Genomic DNA, 21,443 nt, shown 5'->3' on the forward strand with positions numbered 1-21,443 from the left:
ATAATATATAACTAAACTATTGTTGTATGTAAAGTAAATAAGGCTTTTAAAATGTTTAAGAAGCTTCATTTAAAATTAAGTTAAAATTCCAGAACTGACTGGTGGCCAGGACCTGGGCAGTGTGAGTGCCACTGACAGTCAGCTCGCATGCCGCCTTCGGCACCTGTGCCATAGGTTGCCTACCCCTGGTTTAGGCTTTAAAAACATGTTATGATTTTGTTTTATATGTAACTGTTTGTTTCCAGTATTCTTACTTTCTGTCACCTGAATCTCTGTTCTTTGATGATAAACTTATTCTTGTTTTCATACATAGGCGACCTGTGCCTCCTGGCTGAGGGGCAGAGGGGGCACAACCCCAGAAAGAACAGTTCAAGGCACACACACCTATCCTTGGCAACCCCTACCCTCCCAGAAAGCAACAGCCCCTCAATGCAGCTCCCAAATTTTCCTCTGCTTCTCCCAGCAGAGTTAAAGCAGCAGACCTTGTGTAGCTCTGCCTCTCCAGGCTTGGTCTGCAGGAAGGGGGTATTGTGACTCCACATGTTGTCTGCCCCTTCCCCCCCGCACACGCCGTGTCACCCCCCCCCCTCTTTCTCTGTGTGTGTGTATATACATTTTTAAGTGCCATGTGTTAAGTAGAGCGATGATCCTCAGTTACAACGAGTAAGAGGCTGTGTACTGTTCCTTTGGGAGTAGAATCTGAGTTCTGTGACTGCTCAGTGGAACATGAGCTGGGCATTCCAGAGGGACACTCAGAGAGTTTGGGGGTTGGTGAACCCGGAGGAGCTGAGAGGGCTAATTGTGCTGCCTGTGGCCAAGGTTGTCTGGCAACTAATCCTTGGCAGGTACAGACAGGGCACACTTACTCTAACGTTAGGTGGTAGCAAGGTGCTGCACAACCCTGGAAAGCATCACAAGCAAGGAAGGAAAATTTCATTATGAATAAGCAAAATGCTAAATAAGAAAAGAACTGGGAGGCTTTTCATACTAGATCAATGGGAGGATCATTTGTGAGGGAAAACTCCATTCTGTTAAACTTTAGGCAGATGATATTTGCCTTGTATAATTTAGTGGGTGAATGACCTTTGCCAAAAATACTTTTCTTGTTTTAAAAAAAAAAATAATCGGTGTATAGTAAAAAGCAATAGAGAGTCCTGTGTCACCTTATAGACTAACAGATATATTGGAGCATAAGCTTTCGTGAGTGAATATAGTAAGTATCCCAGTGAATAAGATAGGAAATCAAACTCTTGGAGTATATGTAAAAAACAAATGTATGATGTAAGTTTCTCCATCTGTGAAATGGGGATAATGGCTACAGAAGTAAAGTGCTATGTAAGTGTGAGGGTATTATTATATTAGTCTTAGTAGTGATTATCATTCATATTTACTTATTACCAACATTTAAAGTCACATATGTTGTTTTTATGGCACCATAACTGTTCATCACAATAGGTAAAATGTATTCATTAGAAAAAAATTTTTTGCACCTCTAAGCTTACAATATAAAGGCAAAGGGCATTTAGCTCCGCAGCACTTCTATATGACATAATTTCCAGTCTCTTGAGCACCCAGTCCCCAGGCTATTAATTTTTAAATGGTTTAAGGTGTGTTTAACTCCAGGTACAGCAACCATTTAATTTGCATAAATAAATGACAACTCAGTAGGAACAAACTCCAGTGCAACAGAGAGAACAGTGGCTCTACAGTTAACTGTGAATAAACCAGTAGATTAAAAACTGCAGTCAGAAAAATGCTCAAGTACATTAAATACATAGAAAGTAAATAAATATTTTGGATCTGTATGTAAAACACATACCTATGCTAAGCAGTCTAAAGATTAAAGGTTAACGGATATTTGGGGTGAACTGCCAGAGTTGCTCTGTCATAAGTGCAGAATGGGCAATTGTCTCCAGTATAGAAAGATATTGGAGGCAACAAAATGTGTGTTGTTTATTTATGGCAGACTGCTATGAACTTTCTAAACAAAAAAGGAAGGAATGGTTCCTGCCCCAAGGAGTGCACAATCTAAAGAGAGACAGGGGACAATTAGATAGGGGTACAACATGTAAAGAAGCAAACTTTTTAAAAAGATTAAAGTATATAAACAAGTCCCAGCTATTCTTCAAATGTGCCATTATCAGTTGGTTAGTTTCATATAGGTATCATGTCAGGAATAGATTCCAAGTGTGGAGAGGGTAATGACCTTGGAGATAACATCAGGAGGAGTATTCAGTACAGTGCATAGGGATTAACATAGAAGAAGGCATAGATATATATCTTAAAAGCTGATAAATTAGCAGACAAGGCTAGCATCCTTGGCAGAACTGAAGGGGCAACAGAAGCAAAGATAAGGATGGATAAGTAAGGAGGGGCAGACATATGCAGGGTTTTTAATATGACAAAAAAGATAACATGGGAAATGGGAAGCTAGTGGAGGCATTCAAATATGGGGGGAACTGGAATGTGGTTAAAATGACTGGAATGAGGATGATTGTATCTGTTGAATTTTGTAGGGACAGCAGGGGGCAACATGAGCATCAAGGAATAAGTAAACATGATGTTTCAGTAAGCAACATGAATTTTGAGTGCCTGAACCAAGAGGTTTAACTATAGAGAGAAAGAAGAGGACAATTCTAAGGTGTCTACACTATCACTTATGTCAGCAAAACTTATGTCACTCAGGGGTGTGAAAATACACCACCCCCAGCAACATTAGTTATATCGACAGAAGCGCCGGTGTAGACAGTGTCTCCTGCCAACATAACTACCACTGCTCGTTGGAGGTGGTTTAATTATGTCCACAGGAGAGCTCTCTTGGGCATAGAGCGGCTGCACGAGAGATCTTACAGTGGTGCAGCTGTATCAGTATAGCTGTGCCACTGTAAGCTCTCTTGTTTAGGCATAGTGATGTAGAGGAAGAAGGAGAACTTCAGCACAGTTTGAATATCTAGAGCAAGGCAGCAGCAGAAGCCAAAGATAAAAGCAGGTTACAGGCTTGAGTGAGGGGAAGGTGGTGGTGGTGGTGGTGGTGGTGGTGGTGGTGGCAGTGACAGACTGATGGGAGTAGAAAGGCACCAAAGAGAAGATGAAGAGTTTGGATTTGGCTGCGTTAAACACGAGCTGTGAGAGAGATGCCCAGGTGGAGATGAGGGAGTCTGAGATGCAGGATTGGATGGATGGAGGGAAAAGTCATGAGTGGACAAGTAGATTTGTGAGTTATCAGCATAAATATGGTAATCGATGCAGTCTCTCACAGTAAGATGTAAGGATGAGGGGGAGCCTTTATTTCCTACACAGGCAGTGGGAGAGAACACAAGGAGGACTCACCAAACACGGTGCTAAAGGAATGGACAGAGACATAGAAGACCAGGCTATTACCCTATCGCAGAAGCCCTGGATTGATAAAGGAGGGGGTGACTGACATTGTCAAAACCAGAAGGATGGGGAGGGACTATAGACGCTGCAGTTTGATGATTCTTATCTCCTTGGTCAGAGTAGTTAGAGTGAAGTGATGGAGTGAAGGGAGAGGAAGCCAGATTGGAGGGCATCACGAATGCAGTTGAAAGAAATGGCTTTAATTGGGTCTTTCAATACATTTAGTGGTGAAGAGAGATGGACCACTCTTAGAGGGTTAGGCTGGGTCAAGGGATATTTTGGGAGGGATGGGGGACAGATAACTCTTAAGTATGAGTGTGGGCATAGCTTTGGGGGTGAATGCTTACTCATTTGCTGTAGGGCAGCAGACCCCTTGGAGCTGGCCCTGAGTAAGATTCTGGTCTAATATCCTCTGCCAAGCATAACATCTCCCTAATCTTAAAGCAAGCAGGTCTACAGCTAATGCGCATTGCACATACTTTCTCCGGCCACCTTAAAACAAATGTTGCAAAAAACATGCAGCAGGAAATCTAAGGTATGTGGTTTCCAGAGGCTGATCTACTCCCATGTAGAGAGGAAGTATGTGAGAAGTAGGGGAGGGGGAGTACAGGAAAGAGACGGGTGGTTAACACCGTGGGTACGAGGCTGTGTTTGTCAGTGCAGTTTCTTTTTCTGTTGTGTTGTCTTGGACCACTCCAGGTTCCAGTTGTACGCTCTGCTTGTGCAGTCAGGTGGGTTGGATTTGTTTAGTGCATTTTGTGTGGGTGGATGAGTGGGTGGATTTAAAGTCCCACGTGATTGGCCGCCTTCAACCTCAGGGCGGCCTTAAAAAAAAAAAAAAAAAAAAGCCACCGAGAGAAACACACGGTGGCTCTCACACACTAGCGAAAGCTGGAGCAGTCCGGGGTCGCGGGGGAAGAGAGCGAGCGAGTGCAGCGGCGCGTGGGTGTGCGATGGAGGGCTCGGGAAGAGAGAGCCGAGCGTCTGGCACAGGCATGCTGTCTCTCCTAGCCCCTGGGGGCGCCGCCGCCTCTCTGCCACAGCTCCACTCCCTGCAAACACAGCGCCTGGCAAGCCCCCTCGGCGGGCCTGGGGGATTTTAATTGCACTGTGGCTGACTGTACATGCGGGTGAAGTAAACCCTAGCTCTGGAGGTGTCCTTTCCCTTTGTAATGGTGAGTTACCTGCCAGACGCGGGGCTGCCCTGTTGCTGGAGTGCCTTTATTTTGAAGGCTATAAATAGCACTTATTAAGGGGGAGGGGAAATGGAGTGATTCCTTTGTATGGCAGCAATTCATTAGGGCAGGAGAGCCGCCGCTGGGGCTTTTCCTTTCTCCGACTGTTGTTTTCCTTCGCCTGAACTTGTTGTGAAGGTGACAACGAAGAGGCTGGAGTGAAACTTACCCACGAGGGGGAGGGGAAGAGAGGCTGAGAGCCAAGCAGAGTCATTGTATCGAGATGGTGTTTATGTGCCCCTGCGAGTGTGTTTAAGGCAGAAGGGGAAAATATGTCCTGTTCAGCAGCAAGAGAATATGTTTGTGCTTCTGGCTTTAGCCTGAATGTTTTGCTATTTATGTACGCCTGTGTTAGAGACAGAAGGAGAAGTGGGAAACTGCGGTTCAGAACAAGGAGAAAGACATTTGGAATGTTTGGTAAGAAAATATGAGAAGAGAAATGTAATGTCTGGTATGCCCTCTCATGGGAGCCTGTAACCTGCAGTAGGAGAAGAAGAGATTTTATGCTTTGCTAACATCTTTTCCGTCTCTTTATGACCCTCTAATGTAAATAACTACTAGCTTATTTACATTTCAGGTTTCTTAACCCATCCTTGTTCTAGTTGCCTCTGGTTATTAATACCTTCCCTCTTCTAGCTATTCATTACCTGTGGATATGGCGGGGAATCCCTTCCCTTAAAAAGCTGGGAGAGAGGATTGGGGAAGGGAGATCTGTGTGTGCCCTGAAGATTTCTCCACGGTGCTGTGTGCAGTCAGTTAGCTGCATAAAGAGGCAGGGAGTGCTCTGATGACATTTGTTGTGGTGGCTGGGAAGCACTTATGTCAGTTCTTCAGTTTATGTTCTATTAAAGGCTTTAGCAGAGTCTCACTTGCTATACAGAGAAATCTACAAAGGAATGGGAGGGTGGGAAATCAAGAATTAAGTTTGGGTGGGGAGTGGTTTGTTTTTGTTTTTTCAGAGTAGGATGAATTATTTAGCACCATCATTTTCAATTCAGACCCGGAGCTTAGAATGGGAGTTTTTCACGTCTGGAAGAAGAGGAGACACAGTATGCCCTGTAAAACAACGTCTGACACAGAGCAACCCAGCTGTGATCTCTAGTGTGCACTCTGCTGTTTTGACTGTGACTATCGTGCTCACGCTGGAAATTCCCCCTTTTTAACAGTGACCTAACACTCATTCAGCATCTGTTTTGCACAAGTACTGAACTGTAGCAGTCACAGTTTCAGTCACCTGAAAGAAAGGATTAAGAGGATTCCAGTTTAATTAGCAATTAGCTAAAATCAGTCAGTTTTGTCTGGTCATAGGTTTACAATTTTTGAGCTTTCTTTTGTATGTCTTAATTACAATAAATTCTAATGTTGTAAATGAAGCAAGTGCCACCTGCTATTTATGGCATTGGCTTCAGCATCTTCATGTTGCTAATTTTTTGATACAGTAGGTGGTGTGTTTGCTTATTGGTACTGCAAGGTGTGTATCTGCTGTAGATATTTAACATAAAGCAGATCCCTAAATTAGAGCATCTGTTTCCGAACATCTTTATCATCCTGGAGTCTGGAAGATGTACCTTTTTTATTGGGGGCATATTGTAGCTGACATCCTGAACTGTTTTAGTTAGCTTCAACAGCATGTTCCAATTAGGAATCATCAGTTGTGGGTTTGTTTTTACCTTTTCCAAGGGACGTAAAATACTGTGAGAGATGAGCACTCCCCCACACATTTATAAGTATTCTGTCAGTTGACATGCATACAGTTCCCATTTGACAGTATCCCAGAAATCAAACAGCAGCAGATAATGCTCTCTCCTGCTTAGCCAACTGAGTCACTGTCCTGCCCTGTGCCAGATGAAGCCATTGTAAAATCACTGCTGGTTGAATTTTGAAAATCCCTTGTGTATACTGTGCATTGTATTATTGTAATTAGGGTAGTTCAAGCATAACTACTTTGCAGTACCTTTCTCTCCAGTATTACCAAACAGTGGTTAACTTCAGCTAAATTGCTAGGGAGTCCTCATTGTTTACATGAGTTGGGCATTAATGATCTGGAGGATGGTGTGGATTCTACCCTCAGCAAGTTTGCAGATGACACTAAACTGGGAGGAGTGGTAGATAGGGTAGGGATAGGATACAGAGCGACCTAGACAAATTAGAGGATTGGGCCAAAAGAAATCTGATGAGGTTCAACAAGCACAAGTAGAGAGTCCTGCACTTAGGACGGAAGAATCCCATGCACTGCTACAGACTAGGGACTGAGTGGCTAGGTAGCAGTTCTGCAGAAAAGGACCTAGGGGTTACAGTGGACGAGAAGCTGGATAGGAGTCAACAATGTGCCCTTGTTGCCAAGAAGGCTAATGGCATTTTGGGCTGTATAAGTAGGAAAATTGCCAACAGATTAAGGACATTAGTAAGGCCTCATCTGGAGTACTGTGTCCAGTTTTGGGCCCCACAGTACAAGAAGGATGTGGAAAAATTGGAAAGAGTCCAGCGAAGGGCAACAAAAATGATTAAGGGCTGGAGCATATGATTTATGAAGAGAGGCTGAGGGAACTGGGATTGTTTAGTCTGCAGAAGAGAAGAATGAGGTGGGATTTGATGACTGCTTTCAACTACCTGAAAGGGGATTCCAAAGAGGATGAATCTAGACTGTTCTCAGTGGTAGCAGATGACAGAACAAGGAGTAATGGTCTCAAGTTGCAGTGAGGGAGGTTTAGGTTGGATATTAGGAAAAACTTTTTCACTAGGAGGGGTGAGTGAGCACTGGAATGAGTTACCTAGGAGTGGTGGAATCTCTTCCTTAGAGGTTATTTAGTTCAGGCTGTGACAAGCCTGTCTGGGTGATCTATAGTTGTGGGGATTGTCCGCTCTGCAGCAGGCGGCCTGGACTAGACAACCCCTTGAGGTCCCTTCCAGCCTGAGATTTCTATAGTATCCCTATAATATTGTCACCCAATCCTCTAATTGGATAAAAAGCCTTTTGTAATGCCAAGTTATGGACAAAGCCCTGGAAAACCAATAAATGGGAACAGTGTCAGGGGGCACGATTTTTTTTATTTAGTAGGTCTGATAAAGAAGCGAAAAATGGAGGGACTAGTCACAGGGTCGGCACCTTTCAGAAGTGGTGTGCCAAGTCTTCATTATTCACTACTAGATTTAAGGCTTCGCGTGCCAGTAATACATTTTAACGTTTTTAGAAGGTCTCTTTCTATAAGTCTGTAATATATAACTAAACTATTGTTGTATGTAAATAAGGTTTTTAAAATGTTTAAGAAGCTTCATTTAAAATTAAATTAAGATGCAGAGCCCCCCAGAATGGTGGCCAGGATCCGGGCAGTGTGAGTACCACTGAAAATCAGCTCGCGTGCCATAGGTTGCCTACCCCTGGACTAGCACAATAAATAACTCTCTTGCAGAAAACTCCTCGTTGTCAGTTGCAGTAATTGCAGCAGAGTCAAAGAAAACAATATTGCGAGGTTAGTGATGGGATGCATAGCCATTAGTAGAAGCAACATTGCTTACTTTGTGTAGTAGTCAGGATTTCTGTTTGGAGCCTTGACTTGCTTGTCAGGAAAGGGAAATGTTCTATAGACATTTCAGTAGCGAGAGGAGAAGGAAGTAAAAGAAATTATTTAATAGCCTCCTTCCCTTCTGAAAAGTACATTTGGTGAGGTTGGAATGTACAAACTTCTGTAAAGATTTTTAGCTATTGGAGGGGATTATGCTTCTGTGTAGACTTAACTCCTCTAACAGTGGTTACCCCTGTGTGTGTCTGTCTTGTTCCTAATCGCTAATGTATAGGTATTTGTTTCTCATTATCTATCTTGTGTAAGCCTCTTCTTCCTCCTCCTTCTGCCTATTCCTGCTAACAGTTTATAATCCAGGATGCACATCACCACCAATCTTCTACCAGATTTTGAAACCTCAAAACTCTGACCTTCAAATATGAATAAACTCATCTGTGAACAAATGTGCATCTTTAATAATTCGGCAATAAAGAAGAGGAATAAAAAGCCCTAGTCACAGCCTCCTGACAAAGATTCTGACTCAAGATTAAAAGGCTTTTCCACTAACCTCTGCCCTCATTTTCCCTTCTGTTGAAACACAAGAATAGGAGGAAATTTATTTATAATTTACTATCAATTCAATTGTCAAATAATTCTGTTCAGACTACACTGATGAAAGGGATTGATATTCCATTATATCCTCCCTGCATACTTGCGTATACCGTACACGGTGGCCATGGGACAGGTCGTCCTCATTTCCTTCCAGAAACCCCAATGGCAAAAATTGCTGGCTCTAGTAGTGGATAGCCAAGTTTTGATTTGTTACATATTGGTTGTTATTAATAACACTTTAGAGTTTGTGGTCCTGCTGAATAATAAAATGCCTTAATTTTTATTTTAAAAAAATTAAACACCAAAAAGAAAGAGAAATAAAAATAATTATGATGCCAGTTCTCCCTCCCCCCCGCCCTGGCATTGACCACCAGAACAGAGAAAAAAAAAAAAAAAAAGAATCCTCTGTGTTTGTAAATCATACCACAATTTCTTTGGTGAAATCTATTTGGCATGCTCTAAGGACTCAACCTGCTACCAAATTTAGCAGTGAACTGCAAAAATAACTCCTATCTTGTGGTTTTGGAGGCTGGGGTGTTCACATGCTACTGTATGAGTGACTTCCTTATTAAGTACTCTGATGATAACCTGCTGAAATGATTAGTTTTGTTCAGGACCTGTCAATGCTATAGCTATTTACCAGAATCAGAGCTGGTTGCAACATGGCTGTCTCCTGACCCAGTTACCATAATGTTAAGAGTTGTAGCAAAGACAGGATCTAACAGTCCATGCTGCACCAGCCTCAAGCTTTGTCAAGAGACAGGGAGGAACTATTTTTTTCATGCCTGCCCTCTCCATCAAGAGAAACTGCATGCCCACAGGGATTGGAGTGAGTGAGGAGGAAAGAACCCCAAAGAGATGCTCCCTGTCAAATTTTTTAAAATCAAAGGGCAACAGCTCAACAAGAGTATTGCAAACCCTTAGAAATAAGAGCAACGAAAGGGTTAAACTTAAATTACAGGGAGAGATGTTTTTATGCAGGCAAAATGTTAGTCAAGTTGGAATTAAACAAGAACACCAGCACCTGTGCAGTTTGTAACTGTTTTAAAGTGCTGATAATTTCTGTGACCTTGTGGAGGATGCTGTATAAATGTTCTTCTTTCATGAAAACTGCCATAGAAGCTAACCAGAAGTGGTCAGGACTTCTGTTTTGTGTTTTATCCCCAGGGGTGAGATCTTCTCCAGCACAATCTCATAATCCATTGCTGTGGCATTCCTTTAGTACTGATTCAGGCATCAGTGACTGAATGATTATCGCTTTCTACAGTACATGAGTTTTCCTCTGAAGCCTCCCGTACAAGTACTGACTTGACCCAACCCTATTTGGCTTGTGATATCTGATGGGATCAAAGCCCAGTTTGGTGATATATTTATACAAGCATACAGAAGAGATGAAAAGTTCTTCTCTCAGCTGTGATAATGAATTCTGTATCATCACCTGAAATGCTTTCTTTGTTTCCTCAGACACTCTTAATCTTGTGCATCTTTAACTTTGTGGCTTAGAGTGCTTGCGGTTATCCAGAGGATATTCTGTAAATTGAGAGGTTCAAAGCAGGACCAGCCATACAGGCTCCAATATAGGGATTCAGGATATTGGCAGATGGGGGAAGAGCATTCACCTTAGAAAGAACATTTTGTTTGATCAGAGGGAGGGGTGTGGAAATGGCATGTCAAAACCTTACCTGGAATGCTTCTGTAAAAGATGACTCTTCTAGGCATTCTGGCAACCCAGTACACCGGAATTTCTTAGTCATTTCATTCGTAAATTTTTTTCTATCTGTTACAGCCTGTGTACTGTATTAAATAGCTCAAATAGCATGTCAAAAACTCAGATATTCAAGGTAATAAAATATGCATTTGACAGTTTCTTCAAATCTCATGTGAAGGAACGCTTTCTGGTTTGCTAGACTGAGTATTATAATAGGAAGAGGTACCCCCTAATAGTGCGATACTTACATTGCAGTGTCTGAGGATGAGGGGTTTTGTGTCATTTAAAGGTTCAAATTAAAAATTCACTTTTGCTCTCAATAAAGAACACTGTTCTTCAGGCTGATAAGTTCTTCTTTTACCTGTAGTATAATAGGACCAAGACTGGATGGTTTCAGTGAATCAGGGAAGTATGTCTAGTTATATTGGTGATAGGCACCTTGTATAAAGCTAAATTTGTAATAAATAAATACATTGATTTGTTACTATATTAATATATTTATTATCATTAATGCATTATAAATTATCATTGCTGCTAATTATAATTAATATATTAATACATAAATTAATCAAGCATTTTCTGTCAATTGGTCTGATCAAATCCACCTGAACATACGCTGATTTTTTTTTTGCAAAAAAAATTATTCCCTTTTTTGCCAAAAATGGCTGCCTATCTTGGCCCAGCTGGGCATTCCACAGATTGTATCATTCTCCACATCCTTTTGAACACATCTGTCTTATATTTTTCTTTTTTTTTCCATTTGTGCATTGTTCTTCTGCTATTCCAGTAGGGATGGAAATACGTCTTTTGGGGAGTGAGACTAGATGTACCATTTTGAGATCTATTGCCAGCCTTTAGCTCTTCTATCCTTGGTCTCAACTATAGAACTTCTTTGTTTCTAGCTTGTTGTCCTCTTATTTTTCAAACATTGGATCCCTTCTGTTGTCATTTCCTTGTATTTCTTTACTCAATCTTCACTTAGTGAAGCAGACACTGCAGCTGTGTCTACTTCCTCAACAGTAGCGATGAGGTGAGCTTCCTGACTTCAGTTGTTCAGATTTCCACAGGTGGTGCAAACAACTGTGGAAGATTTACCTTTCAGTGGCCAGAAGCTATTCACAGATTCCATGGACAACTATCTTCATACCCTAAAGAACTGTAGGGCAACACTTGAGTCATTAGGGATAGAAATGTCTCCAAATAAATGGAAGTATAGCTGGTTTCAGTTGGCACGAAGCTCCCACCTGGCTCAATTTTCTACCTTCCATAGGCTGAGAAGTCAAGCTCACTTCATCAGATGCGTAGAATGGAACATATAGTATGAAACACTTGTAGGATGCTGCATGTATTATTCTCACTTATAACATCTGTCCCCATGTTATTAGATGACATTAAGTGTTTGCATTGTAATCCTTTGTGATTGTGTAAGGTAATCGAACAGGAAAGAAGCACTAATTAATGTAAAATGCAGGCTTCCTATAGAAGGTGTTAAGTCCTGCCCTCCACGAAGACCCATTGAAACCAAATGAACCACTGTGGAACATCACATAACAAAGACTTTGTTAATTGGATTCTTTCTCCCTCTCCCTCCTTCAGCCCCCCAGAATGAAGGAGACATGCATGTAAACTTATCCCATCAGCTTGAACTTTGGGGGAAGGCGGTTAAAAATCTCTAACAAGAGGAAACTATCTTTATGCTGCTTGGAGTCTGAGGGGCAAGGGTTAAGCAAAAGATCCCCAGTGCTTGGTCTGAGTTACCTCAGAGACATATAGAGCTTGCTTGTTATAGAAGCTTTTATTACCTTTTTGAAAACTAAGACTGTAACTCATTTGTGTGTGTGTATGTTTACGTGGTTTAATGTAGTAAATAACTCATTTCTTTTTCTTAGTAAATCTTTAGTTAGTTTATTATTGGATTGGCTATAAGCTTTGTCTTTAGTGTAAGATATAGGGAGCAATTGACCTGGGGTAAGTGACTGGTCCTATGAGACTGAGAGTAACCTGGATATTGCTGTGATTTTTGGGGACCATCTATCATAAAATCAAGCTTGCCTAGGTGGTGAGATAGACTGGCGTATCCAAAGGGACTTCCTGTGACTGTGGTTAGGCAGTTAAAGTGCCTGAAGAGTTTTCACTTGATACATGGTTGGAGAAATCTAAGTATAGAATTCACAACCAGTTTGGGGAGGGTGCTCTGCTTCTTAACAGTCTGCCCTACGGTTGATACTCATGCTCTTGAGCCACTTGACAACTCCTATACAACAAATATTCTTTATAAGAACGCATCTGGATTCGATAAAGGGTGGAGCTTATCTCCCTGTGACAGGTTTCTTGCTCTAAAGAATCTTATACAGAGTGCAGCTCAGCCCTCAAGTTCCAGCAAGGACATGTCTGCAACTTCTGGGACACATGGCAGCTTCTGTTTTTATGTCACAAAATGCCAGATTACATCTTCGATGTCTCCAGGACTGGCTCGGACTGTTTATGTACCCAGTAAACACAGTCTCAACAAGCATGTACCTGTACCTAAACAGGTCCTACAGTCACTCACCTAGTGGACTAATCCAGTCAAAGTTCATTCAGGAATCCTGTTCAGTCAGAATCCCCATAAAATCATATTAACATCAGAAGCTTCCTTCTTGGATAGAGAGCACGTTTGATCCCTCACACTGTCCAAGGCAAATGGTCAAACAGGAACAGCACTTGCACATCACTCTATTGGAATTAAGGGCAGTCAGAAATGCTTGCCTCCACTTTCTTCTCCTACTCAAAATCAAGATCATGACAGGCAACATAGCATGCATGTATTATATTAATCATCAAAGTGGCGCGCATTCCCGCTCAATCTGCACCAAAGCGATAAAGCTTTGGAACTGCTGCATAACCAATTGGATGGTTATCTCGGCTTCTTACCTCTCGAGTGTACAAAACACCATGGCAGGCAACCTGAGCAGATATTTCTCCCTAAATTACAAATGGGAGTTGGACTCTCAAGTCTTTAACAAAGTATTCCTATCTTGGGGATTGCCAGACATCGACCTTCTTGCCACGGCAGCCAACACAAAGTGCAGGAAATTCTGTTCCAGATGGGGTTCAATCCCCGATCTGAAGATGTTTTCCTAATTACATGGTTATAAAGGGTCTTTTTTTATACATATTCTCCAGCTCCATTGCTCTTAAAGTTCCTTATCAAGATCAGACAGAACTAAGCCAAAGTCATTTTGATTGCACCAACTTGGCCAAGACAAGTTTGGTTTCCTTACCCCATCTAACTCACCTCTCACCATCCATGGCAGCTCCTGATCAAACCTTGATTGTTCTCAGGAAGCAGATCAGAGGGATCATCTGAATCTGAATGTCCTGTAACTAGAAGCCTGATTTTGCAATGGCTCTTGGGATGAGAGGCCACATGTTCATCAGAAGTATGAGAGATGCTGTTAAATAGTAGAAAGGATTCTACTAGGCATACTTACCTTCAAAAATGGAGAAAATACAACGTTTTGTGTAACCGGTGCCATCTTTCTCCTATCCAGTTGTCTCTTTCCTCAATCTTAGGAGGGAGCAAGCAGGGCAATTGCCCAGGGTCCCAAGCCACAGAGGGTCCTGTGAAACGAAGTTGCTCATGTTTTGGCTTCAGCCCCACGTCGTCGGGGCTCAGGCTTTGGCTTTCTGCCTTGGATCCCACTGAGTCTAATACTGGTCTTGCTCTCTGGTTTATTTTGGAGGACCTCTGAAACCTGCTCACAGTTCCCCAGAGGGCCCTGGACTCCTGGTTGAGAACCTCTGCTCTAGATGTTAAGCGCCTGTTAGCTGTTTAGTTGGACAGGATGAGTCCTCTCAGGAAGAGCCCCTAAACGCTTTGTTTCCACTGCAGATAGATCTAAGGGAATGCCTGTCTCCACTCAGAGGTTTTCTAAAAGGATCTCTGGATGATTATTGCCTGTTATGGGCTCCCTGAGGTTCCACCTCCCCAAAAGTAACTGCGCACTCTGCTAGGTCACATTCTACATCTGTTGCCCTGCTCAAAGATGTTCCAGTTGCTGAAAACTATAGGGCTGCAATATGGTCCTCGGTGCCCACAGTTTCCTCCCACTGTGACTTAATTCATGCAACCAGATTAGAAGCTGCAGTAGGCAACACAGTTCTTTCTTCAGCGATGGACACCTAAAGTGGCGCACCCACAGGGACGCTGCTCGAAGAAGGAGAGATTACTCACTTTGTGCAGTAACTGGAGTTCTTCAAGATGTGTCCCTCGGTGTGTGTTCCTCTACCCGCTCTGCTCCACTCTGCTTTGGAGCCACCTTTGTGGGCTTTGCGGTAGAGGACGAACTGAGGACGGTCCGTCTCTGCAGCCCTATATAGCCTTGGTATGGGGCATGAGGATCTGTGGGACTCATGCATTGGCAAAAGGTACACTGCTACCAAAAATTTCTGACCAAAAGCACAGAGGCGGATATGGACCTAAAGTGGAGTTCCCACAGGGATAGCACTTGAAGTTACAGCACAAGGTGAATTATTTTTCCTGTACCTCCTTTCCCTGATCTTTCTTCCACAGAAGTCACTGAGCAGAATGTCTGCATTATCCCCATCTCTTGTTGATCTAGTGCATTTCCATGAAAAGAGTATATTTTAGTATTTCTGCTGAGATTCTTGGGAAATTGAACTAGATGTTGGAACATTTTGAGTAAAAACTCCAGCCTCCTGCTTTTGTGAGCAAACCCCCCAAGATCTCAGCTGGCAAATGACCAAAGCTAACATTCACAAAGGCTACCAGACCTCAGTTTCTGTTTCACTAATTTTGCCTGAACCCTTAACTCATCATCTTAACAAGGCATTTCTGGTTTTTTATAATTGCTAATTCAGGAGGAAATTACTGTTCTTATTTTCTTACCCTTTTCCTCCCACTGTCTGATCTCTCTCTCTCTCTCTGTCTCCCCCCCTTCCCCGAATAGATAGTGGGGGTGTGCTTTTCATGTGGTAAAAACCAATCTAACTCCCTATAAACAGGAACAGTGTATTCAGCTTTGTAAAATTATGTTAATTCTAAGAAGTGAAAATACTAAATTTAAAACTCAAATTAAAAAATTGCTGTTGTTCGGAACAGAAGAGCTCAAAGTGTAGGTTCTCTGTCATCTTCCCTTACTACTTCCTTCTCACTGAGGGTACGTCTACACTGCACGATTATTCGAATTAGCTTAAACCGATATTACAAAACAGATCTAATAAAATCGGTTTAGCGCGTCCACAGTGGGATCCCGAAATCGATTGTTTGCGTCCATGGTCCAAAGCTACCATCGATTTCAGGAGCGGTGCACTGTGGGTAGCTGTTCCTCAGCTATCCCATAGTTCCCACTTCCGTGTTGAGAGCACAGTGCCTGATGGGGCAGAAAACACTGCCCCGGGTGGTGCTGGGTACAGCCTCACCCCTCCCTTTGTGAAGGCAGCAGACAACCCTTTGGCGCCTTTTTCGCGGAGTGCATTGAGCAAACGCCATAGCACAGCAATCTTTCCCTTTTTTTTTTCACGTGGTGGTGGGGGGAAATAAACTGAGGAGCTGTTCCCTGAACCACGCCAGACACTGTGTTTGAACCTACAGACATTGGGAGCTCAGCCAAGAATGCAAATAATTTTCAGAGACTGCTGTGGACTGTGGGATAGCTGGAGTCCTCAGTACCCCCTCCCTCCCTTCATGAGCGTCCATTTGAGTCTCTGGCTTCCCGTTACGCTTGTCACACAGCGCTGTGTATCCTGGAGTTTTTTATTCAAACGCTTTGGCATTTCGTGTTCTGTAACGGAGCTGCATACAACAGATTTGTCTCCCCATACAGCGATCAGACCTAGTATCTCCCGTACGGTCTATGCTGGAGCGCTTTTTAGATTTCAGACTGCATCGCCAGCCGTGCTGATCAGAGCTCCACGCTGGGCAAGCAGGAAATGTAATTCAAAAGTTCGCGGGGCTTTTCCTGTTTACCTGCCCGCTGCATCCGAGTTCAGATTGCTGTCCAGAGCGGTCAGTGCTGCACTCTGGGATGCCGCCCGGAGGCCAATAACGTCGATTTCCGTCCACATGAACCCTAATCCGAGTTATCACTATCGAATTTAGCGCTACTCCTCTCGTTTGGGAGGAGTTCCGAAATCGATTTAAGGAGCCGTTTAACTCGATATTAATGACGACGTCGTGTGAACGGATACAGCGTTACATCGGTATATCGGCCATTAAACTGATTTAAAGTCGCAGTGTAGACCTGGCCTGACACTTTGATGTGGAGACAGGCTGAGCATTTTTTTCACACCACCATTTAAGTCCGGCAGCTCCTCTTCAGAATTAATGCTACTGGGCTATGCATAATCCTGACCTTCTACATGTAAGTCTTCCAAATGCTGTGAGTAAAAGTACAAGAGTAGCAGTATTTACACATGTTGATATGGATGTACTGCTTGTGATCTGACGTAGGATATGGAATAGTAGTCCAGTTCTGAGAGTTCTTAAAAAGAAAATGCAAGGAAGAGGGGTAATTAGCTGTGTCCTCTCTTCCCCTCCCACAGGCTAACCAAATGCCATCTTTTGTATTGTGGCTCTTTTGATGTTCTCTCGCTTTTCCATATCAGGAAGATAAATGGCAAATTGAAAGAAATTTTCTAAAACATTCTAGAGGGATTGGCAAGCCTTCTCTGAATCGTTACCCAGAGGAAACAGGAGTGTCCTTATTTAAAAAAAAACAGCTGGGGGGTTAGGGTGTAAAACTTCATATAATTTTTTTTTAATATACACACTAGAATTGTTTCAGCTTTTTCTCTGCCTTTGCGGCACCCAACTCTCTTTCCATATTACAGAAAGTGGATCTGGTTTGCAAAATAGATGAAAAGGAATCGAGGCAAATGGAAGAGGAGGATCAAAAGAGAGAGAAACAGTAGATATGTGAAATATGAAAGACCTAAAAGGAAAGATGACTATAAGAAAAGCTTGCCGCAGGCGACAATGCAACTAGAAGAAAGGATTAGAGGGAAATGTTACTTTATCAAGAAAGATTAGGTGGACCAGAGATTCAGAACTTGAAGACTCTGTTCTCCAAGCCAGCAGGAATTTATCACTCTTGGAGCAAGCTCACTGATGTCTTCAAGACCAACACTATATGGTGCAATGCCTATTAACAAGGATTAAGGATACTTCTATTTGTTATCCTATATTGCACTTTGTTGGCTGAAGGAAGTGAGTTGAACTATAGAAGGGAAAATACAGCCAGTCATTTAATCCTCAGAGCTCAAGCCTGACTCCTTTACTCTCCAGCCCCTGAATCCAAGATCTTGTATTGATCTCGATCATGTGGAAAGATCTTACTAGGAAATGATACCATGGGGAAGGAAAGGGGCGGGGGTAGTTTTGTGGAAACTTCATGCTAGAAGTAGATTTTAAAAAGTAGCTTTAGGATATGAACGTCCACAGAGATGACCCACACTTTTCATAAGTGGACAGGGGCATCTTTAATGCAGCCAGAGGCCACTCCTTTTGATTAAGAGAGTTCAGTTCCAGACTTTAAGCTGCTGTGTAATGAAGAACAGTGTAGATCTGGATTGCTGCAGTATTAGTCAATAGCTTCCCTCCACCTAGAGTTGGTTTGCTGTATTGTTAGGGACTTTTGATTAGTCCGTGGACTGTGTGCTTTCATTGGCAAGGCTATTTTGCAGATTGACTAATATTAGTCTGTTCTTTTGCCCCCAATGTTGTGTCTGTATGTTCTTAAAATTGTGGGTGAGGTGTGGGGGTGCCCCTCTTTTGTGCACTCTGGGTCTTCACAAAATTTCCACTTGCCTGGAGATCAGTCTCAGGCATCCTCAAGAGTTCCAGACAGGGAACACAGCCTTCTAGTTGAGGATAAGATATGTGCTTAGTAAAACAGATGGCTGTAAACAAATAGTGTGAAACAAAAATGAAAGAAGTAAATGAATACCAGAAAATACGTAGACCTGAAAAAGAACTCAGTGCAAGGCTGAAATCTTGTCTCTCTCACCAACAGAAGGTGGTTCGGTAAAAGATATTACCTCATCCACCTTGTGTGAGGAAATATGTATGCATTTCCCTCTGGATGCTGCTGTAAGTTTTATTAGCTCTCTTAAAAGCTTTGAATGTGATTTCTTTTTCTTCTTTCCTGCTTCTTCTCAACTGAGCACTTTCTGAAAATACTAGAAGTAACTTCTGGATAGAGGATGCCAGTTAAGATGGTATGAGAGATGGAAATGTGAAGAACAAGTTTCCTTGCTCACCCATAGAAATCTGCAGGACCAGGGGTTGATATTCAGAAAGAATATTATCCCTTGCTAGAAAAGGACAGATGTGTGAAGAAAGAGCATCCTTTCCACTTTTCCTATACTCTGTAATCTCATGCTGAAATGGAACAGATTTTCAGTTTCCGATGTTAGCACCAAACAGCTTGTCATTATCTGTTGTAGCTGTTTCCATTTTAGGTGAGTTGGGTCTCTCCGGTTGCTTTGTTTAGTTAATAGTTTTATTGTGTCTTAGTTTATATCATCAGTACTTTAAGAAGATCTTCTCCCAGAACTGTGGTCAGAGAGCCTGTTTGACTCAGGAGTTCAGTATGTTTCCTTCCTACCTGATGTGTATGATCTCCACTGTGGGCCAGTGCAGGGAAAGGGTTATGACCCTGTCTCTGCCCCCTTTTGGAGTGATTTGCGCTCTTGAGAGCTTCATGGAGGAAGCAGGAGAGACAACCCTAATGAAACTTGAAGGCCCTGACTCTGTTATAGTTATAGTGTAATTGTTTCAGGGGATTGCTTATCATAACTGGATAGGAACATCTTGAGTGTGACATGGAGTCACTCCTTTCGTTTAAGAACTGTTGCCAAGAACAGAAATCCTATAGCTAATCCAGTAACTTGCATACTGAGAATGTCGCTCTGTGCCCAGAATTCTCAAATATTTAATCTGTTACAAGTGCTTTTGTATAGTGTCAGTAGAAAGCCACAGAAGTCTCATTTTGTTGAGGACAGTCTGCTTTTTCTCCCCAAAGAGAGATTCCTAATCCGTGGGAAATCACTTCTCTCAAAAAATGCTAAGGTAAGCAGCATGGAGCAGTTAGCACTCCCTGCCTATCTGTTTTCAGAATGGCTGAGATGGGCACAATGGATACTTTCTGAATCCTGTCTACAAGACTTCATGTACCCTGCATTAAGCTGGAACTGAATACTGCAGCAACATCCTCCCTCTTGCTTTAGTGCTGAATTCTGCAGCAACCTGAAATAAATGTGAAAATGAACAATGCAATCAATACAGTATTCTTTGTGGTATTTATTGTGATGTAAAATTTAGTTTGTTTTATGTTGTCCTCAGATTTTCACTTAGCTGCAGATTTTTATTAACAATGCAAAACAGAATTGTAAAATTTGTTAGGAGGGAGCAGAGTGTTTGTTTATGGAGGTTTGGAGTTCTGGGACCTTGGAGGCATTTGAAGCTTTTTAAAGCTTCTCACTCCTTCTCTTGGTTTCATGTAAACAGCTCTGTTGGCTGTAACAGAAAGGAGGAGAGCTGTAAGGCTGAAAGAATTGTGGCCAGCGCACAGAAGCTGTGCAACAGAGTGGTTATTTGAACATAAATTCCATTCAGTGACTGATCGTGTGGGAGAACCTCTGCCAAGTGACCTGGATAGTGATTATAAGTAACAGAAACCCTGAAGAGGACTGCAAATGTTGTCAGTCTGTGCTGGGTCTAAAATGTCTGCACTGTTAAGTCTGAGTGCATTAAAGGGCACATTTGGTTAAAAAATGTACCTTTCAAATAATGTGAAAACTTAATGGTATGTCAGTCAGACTGAGTAACTTTTTCCTGTCTCCTCCCCAGTTGGTTCCATGGCAGCTCCAGCGAGTGCATTTATGTGGTGTGTTTTGTTCTGGTTAAGAGTTCCAGCTTCCTTGAGTACTGAGAAAAGGCTTTTAAAAATAGCCGATTTTTTTATTGCAGTTCTTGTGTTCTGAATTCAGAAATACATTTTCCCTGGAGATAGATGACAGCCAGTGAAGACTTGGCTAGATCCTTCTTTATGTATATGTGTGGGATTGTTCTGGGAGTACTCTGGATGAGGATGTATCTTTAACTCAACTCAGATTGTGAGATTGAGGAGGATTCGGCTTCAGCTGGAGGCCTTGGTAGGATTCTGGTTGACTGCTTAAACATCTGGTGTTTTTCACATCACAATGCAAAAGTACAGTTGAAGGAAAGCAAGCAAGGTAGTTGGTTCTTAACGACAAATTCTTTTATGCTTTACAATTGGGTCTGAAGACAAGATGAGTAGATAGCAAGGGGAGTAGTCATAGTTAATTAAGTGCACTTGTATAAAGCTATATAGTTCATTGCAAGACAATGATGAAAAAGTCAGTGCAAGAGCTGATGAGGAATCTTCCCTTTAAATCTCTTTCTTCACCCTGTAATTCTAGAGCATTGAAAGGAGATGAGTTTAAAGGTAAGTATGGCACCTGGATTATTTTCTTAAGCACATTAACGTCTGTCTGTATGTATGTATGTAGGACTGTACACAGTACATTAATATTTTTTTTCTTGTTCAGTACCAAAATATGTAATACCATAACTGTAGAAATGAAACATTGTAAACTGCTCAGATGAACTTGAGCATTCTGGAGGCTTGAAGTGTGTGGAGGTGAACCTTTCTCCACAAGCGGTTAATGCTGCCTGAATGTTATTTCCCCGATAGTGATTTTGGTTAGGTGATTTGATATCATAACATGTTGTAAAATAGTTTAATGAGTGGTAATGCTGCCACACACTTTAGTTTTCAAACAAAGAGTCCTTGGAGACCTGTAGAATGGTCATTCTCTAACTTTCCAGCTGATACCCAGTGTGTGAGGAAAAGTAGTTAAAATGGTCACTGGGCAGATGGCAATAAGCTAGGGGAAAGCATTGTCTACTGATTTCTGGTGCCATGTCCTAAAGTTTGCTCTGAGTGAGCTACATAATGCAAGTGAAAGATGAGAGAGAGAGTT

At 42.2% G+C, this 21,443-nt stretch overlaps 1 protein-coding gene across 8 annotated transcripts in view; it reads left to right on the top strand.

The window, feature by feature from the left end:
* The window catches only part of CABIN1 (calcineurin binding protein 1), a 222,795-nt gene that overhangs the window by 147,156 nt on the left and 54,196 nt on the right, over window positions 1-21,443 (top strand). The gene's annotated exons all lie outside the window — the stretch shown is intronic.

Source organism: Chelonoidis abingdonii, chromosome 22 (assembly GCF_003597395.2).
Source record: "Chelonoidis abingdonii isolate Lonesome George chromosome 22, CheloAbing_2.0, whole genome shotgun sequence".
NCBI lineage: Eukaryota > Metazoa > Chordata > Testudines > Testudinidae > Chelonoidis > Chelonoidis abingdonii.